At 40.4% G+C, this 5,463-nt stretch overlaps 1 non-coding gene across 1 annotated transcript; it reads right to left on the reverse strand.

The window, feature by feature from the left end:
- Nucleotides 1–920: 920 nt before the first annotated feature.
- Trnal-aag lies at nucleotides 921–1,002 on the reverse strand. Its single transcript has one exon. It is a non-coding gene; the product is annotated as a tRNA-Leu (tRNA).
- Nucleotides 1,003–5,463: the final 4,461 nt, after the last annotated feature.

The following is a 5,463-nucleotide window of genomic DNA, read 5'->3' on the forward strand; positions in this document are numbered from 1 at the left end:
AATACCGACAAGTTGTCGGAATTGTAAAATATAAGGCAAAAATCTTGTTTTCTATATTTTCAGTTATGTTTGTTAAAAAAGGAAATTTAATTTTCTGAAAGGTAAATAAAAGAAACGTTCTCCTTGTGGTTAGATAGCAGGACAAGGAAGACTGTGATTTTCGAATAGGAAAAATGATGACCATCTAATGAAAAACAAAAATGTCAGTTGATGTGATTATGCGCTAGCGTTGCTGGCCTGTTTAGTCTGCAGCCGTAGTCACTCACCGGGTTTTAGGAGAAAGGCCGAAACCTTCTTGCCTTCTTCTTAATTGATGCGTTATTTGTCGAATGCGGTTGGCCGGTCTAAGGCGCCAGTCTCTTCGGAGGCGCGGGATCGAATCCCGCCCCAGCCAATGAGATTTTTGCGCAATCTTGAAACGCAAAGCTTTCTCTTTACCCTCCACCTTATTTGTACTACAACTTTTGCACTTTTTTACGGTCATGTTTAACAAACGCTGATGCAAAGCGCACAGAAACAGTTATTCTGCAAACGATTCTGTTATTTCTGTTTTCCACTGTAACGTGCAAAGCTCGAGTTTGCTTCAGAAATCTCTCCGATAACCTTAAATTCTAAGCGCGAATCGATTACAATAAACGCATTGAGCAAACGTAGCAATGTCAATAAAGAGGTTGCAGCTAACGTTATTAACGCGAAAACGTGTACGTCGGACGTTCAGCGCCGCTTTCCTGTAAGCCTAGAAGTTTGACAATGGCGTTTAGAACGATTCTACTGACGTTCCTACAAGTGTCAAACTTCTAGGCTTACAGGAAAGCGGCGCTGAACGTCCGACGTACACGTTTTCGCGTTAAAAACCTCGGCCGCAACCTCTCTATTGTTTGTCCATTTTTGTACGAATCGACGCAAAACAACGTATTAACTGGCAGGGGTGGGATTCGAACCCACGCCTCCGAAGAGACTGGTGCCTTAAACCAGCGCCTTAGACCGCTCGGCCACCCTACCAACTGCTTGCATCGTTATCAAAATTTTAACTGTGCATGCTGACTGACGTTTCGAAAACATAATGGATAAAGTTCTCGTGTAGTAGCCAAGCATTTGCCGCAGAGATTGACTACGAGTAATCAAGTTATCTTAAGTGATTTTGATGTTCAATTAAATATGAAATTTGTGTTTAATATTTGTGTCGAAAATCTGGATTCGGCTGTCATCACAAATCGAATATCTGAAATTCTGTCTAATGAGTGCAAATTGTAATTACCAGAGCCCCTTCGGCCGCCAATTTAAAGTCTTTTAATCTTTAAAATTGGCGTTTCCACTTCCCGGGACGAGGACCTAGGGGTTGGATTTGTGGGAAGCGAGGAGTGTTCGGGTTGTTTCATTGTGTCGAATTGCACAGAAAGAGGCGCTTGACGTGTAAGTGAGTGAGTGCAAGAATTCGAGTAAAGGTTAAACGGTCTATATCTTCGTGTACAGTGATGTTGTGTCCGTGCGTGTGTGTGTTTGTGCATTTTCGGCATGTCTAAAAACAGAAAAACAGTCAATTACCATACGAGAATAAGATGTGTTAAAAAATGAAACGAAAGAGTTCTTACCATCGAAAAATATTCACTTGTACGATAAATCGCCACTTGGTCTTCTTCGTTGTAAAGTTGGAAAGGGAGATTCTTCTCCCTCCCAAATGTTCCTACAAAACACAAAGGCAGTGAGAAAGCGAGAAGTTCATTCATTTATCACCTAAGGACAAGATTATTACCTTTATCAGACAGTCTTTCTTCCCGAACAGTGTTACGACAAAAGCGAAGGACCTGACCTAGCCTAGCCTAGCCTAACCTAACCTAACAGGAAGCTCAATCCTCATAACAGCTGTTTGGGAAGAAAGGTCAGCCGAATGTCGCGTCCGGTGAGTAAACGTGTCACGTCCGGATGGTCACAATCGGAAGTCAAATCCGTTGATGTCGACCGAGTGTCACGTTCGGGAGACAAGTCCGTGGGTGACGACTGGGTAAGAGAAGTCACGTCCGGGTGAAGAGTGTCGAATCCGGTAAGAAAGTCGCATCCGGGTGAAGAAGAGGCAATCGAAGAAGATCACCGCCTAGGCCAAGGCAACCGCAGCCGTCCGCAGCAACAAAAGCATGGACAGCACGGTCTCTGGACTTCGGGGGCTCTCTCCTCCGACTCCTCCCCGTTCTGACTTCGGCAAGATGGTGGCGTCGCCGTCGCGGACGAACAGGCAGAATGCGACCAAATAGAAAGTGTCAGCTCGGACGAGCCGTCACTTTCAACATCCTCCACAGCAAGGTCTGTGGCCGGATGACCCCCCCGAAGACCTCGGCCAAGTGCACTGGACCCAGGGTGTAGCGTCGCATCATCCCGACTCCGGGAGGATGCCACGCCACGCGCACTTGGCGAAGGTCTTCTTCACCCGCTGCCTGTCGCTCCTCCAACGGCATGGAATGACAGACTCATTCCGCATCGTCCGAGGAACCCCTCCCTCTGGCGCCACTGCCCGCCTCCGCCTCCAACAACGCACCAACGTCTTCATTCTGTAAAAAAGAAAATTTGCAATTAGTCCAGTCAAAACAAAAGCTTAAATTAATGCTTAAATTCTTCCAAGTAAAAGCAAAATTCTCACCGCAGCTGCCTTTTTAAACCTAAAAGATTCGAATCCGAAGCGCAAACGGTCGGCCATCGAACGATGTGCCGAGATGTCTTCTGGGACCGATTCTTCAAGTAATCTATATATATATATTTATATATATAAATGGACATGTATGTCCCTATATTTCACTTTTCCGCCAAAACTACACATTGCACGTGAATGGTGTTTGTATGTAGTGGTAGCCCCAAGTCTCCATTCGTGCACTGTAGTGGTTGCATCTCGATAGCTATAAGGGTGCGGGAGATATGGGCTTGAAAGTGGTTGAAAGTGGAAGATTTTCTATTTCGATTTTTAAAATTTTCGAATTCGAATTGGTTCGATTATAGAACGATTGTAAACGTTCCAGAAAATTGATCAAATTGAAAATAGTTCGTTTGACTAAACGTAAAAATTCTCTAATTAGTCTGGAAACGGGGGACCTAATTCTTGTATTCTGTGAAAACGGGTAAGATTGACTATAATGTAATTATCTTAATCTTCACTATCGTTACTTTTTGCCCACAAATAAAAACCCAGCGAAGCGGGTCCTTGCAGCTAGTATTAAATAAATTCTAACATCTAGGGTCAATATGGACTAACAAGTAAGACTTACCTGAAAAATCTTGAATCTTCTCCGCAAAAAAGCAACTCAATCCAAGAGCACAACAAAAACACGTCCGATCGCAACAAGGAACACAATCGAACTGCGATTCGTCATGTGTGACGTATTTCGAAGAAACGTTGAAAAACGCGTCAACAATGTTCGAATTTCGTAAAAAATTGAATAAAAAAAATCAATTTTTTAAATTGTTTTTTAATTAGTTAATTGATAATTATTTTTCTTTTTTAAATTTTGCTTCAATCATTTGATAAATAAATTATCTTCTGCATTTACATGGTGCAGAATGTCCGCCGTGGAGAGGTAAAAGACTATCTTTTTAAATTCTACGTCTCGAGGCTTGACCATCTCCGAAAATCGCTCGAAATTCGTTCGAATAAATATCTTTTTCGTCCATTTTTGGCCATGGCATGAAATAAATCAAATTCTTAGGATTTGGCCCATTATTATTTCGCTTTTCGGAAAGATTCCACGGCCGCCGTCGGGTTGCGGGTTTCGCGTATTAAGAGAAGTCTTTGAAGCACGTTTCGAAGACTTGGAGAATATGCATGTTCCCGAATGGTTTGCTAATCCATTTGATGTAAAAATAGATAATGAAGGTAGTGAAATTGGCTTAGAAGATGAATTGAGTGAAATATGTGTAGATCTCGAAGCTAAAGCGTTATTTAAAAATAAAAACCTCAGTGAATTTTGGAGCAATAACAATATTGCCACTAAATATCCTACAGAGGAACAGATTGAACTTGGAAAACCGTGGTGATTTGCGACTAAAACTTACCAATTTTCAACCGAATATCAATAATCTTGCTGCTTCTCTTCAGAGACATCCATCCCACTAATATCAACTATTTTAATAAAAAGGTATGTCTACATATTTTTAAGGTATTCAATAGTAGTCGCAAAATGACATATTGGATGAAAACACCTCTTACTAACTAATGTTATGTTTTCAAAGATAAGTGTGTATTTTACGTATTATGATATGTGCGGTTTAAAGAACTACAGGCAAATTTCCATCTATCCATAATTTTGCTATTATTTTTTAAGATTATAAATCAGTGGAAAATATCTCCTTTTTCTGTGTTATTGGGTGGATTTTATAAAATATGGGAACTATAAATTCTTTTGTAGGGTTGTTATGCGTGTCTCCTTATCGCTTAACATTAGAAATGCAAAAATGATTTAATGTTTTTGTCAAATACTTAATCTGGGAGTCGATAAGAAGGCAAATATTCTATAAAGGGGATGATCGGACATAAAAACGGGATAAAAAGTTTGGGGACCCCTAGTCTAGGTGAAGACATCACCTAGACTAGGGGTGATGTCTTCACATCAGAGTGAAGACAATCAACAATTTCCGTCTGTATTCTGGATCGCCTGCTTGAAACATCGTATGGACCCTTAAGTTTCCAAGAATGAAACAATCCAGCAACGAGTTGCTAAAACTCTTCCGGCAACAGTTTCCGTTTTTTTTTTTTTTTTTTTTTTTGGCGTTTGTCGTCGTCGTCGAATTAACAACGACAAACGGCATTCTAACATTATTTTCGAGCCTAAACAATAGTTTGAGGATTTATTTCCCATATTGTAAGATATAATCAGCCGGATAGTCAAGGCAGTAAAAGTACCAACTTGCTGATCTGAGCTAGATTCAGTAATGCAAAATGTTAGAGACAATTGTTCTGAGTACTTCGTGTTTGAAGAATGTCCCGAGTTAGCGAATCAGAGACTATGTTCAAGATGGCGAAAGATATAAAATGATTGTCTATTGTGACCGCATTTTTGACTGTTATATTTAGTTAACTGGAATGGGCGACTGTCTTACAATGAAGACCAGGTTGCATTTCTTAATTTCATTAGTCCATGATGAACTCAATACACCCACAACAAACCCAAAGGCTTAACATGTTTTACTGTTTTCGTAATCTACGTCATTATTCATTTTCTCTTAACAAATCGTTTCTTAAATACGCAAGTGTTTAATTGGTCTTGACGTCATACTAATCAACGGTGAATTGCACCTACAGAGAAAGTATTCTGATTGAACTATTTAGAATTCCTGCAGAGAGGGAGTTGAATAACGTGTTCAAGATCGCAGAATAATTAGAGTTTTGTAAAAATTCTGCGTTACTGCATATGATCATGACAGTAGCAGTCTGTAGAGCAGTAGGGAAGCAATTTCATTTGATTTGGTTTGGTTTAATTTAAT

Source organism: Centruroides sculpturatus, unplaced genomic scaffold, assembly GCF_000671375.1.
Source record: "Centruroides sculpturatus isolate CEXI.00-Female unplaced genomic scaffold, Cexi_2.0 scaffold581, whole genome shotgun sequence".
NCBI lineage: Eukaryota > Metazoa > Arthropoda > Arachnida > Scorpiones > Buthidae > Centruroides > Centruroides sculpturatus.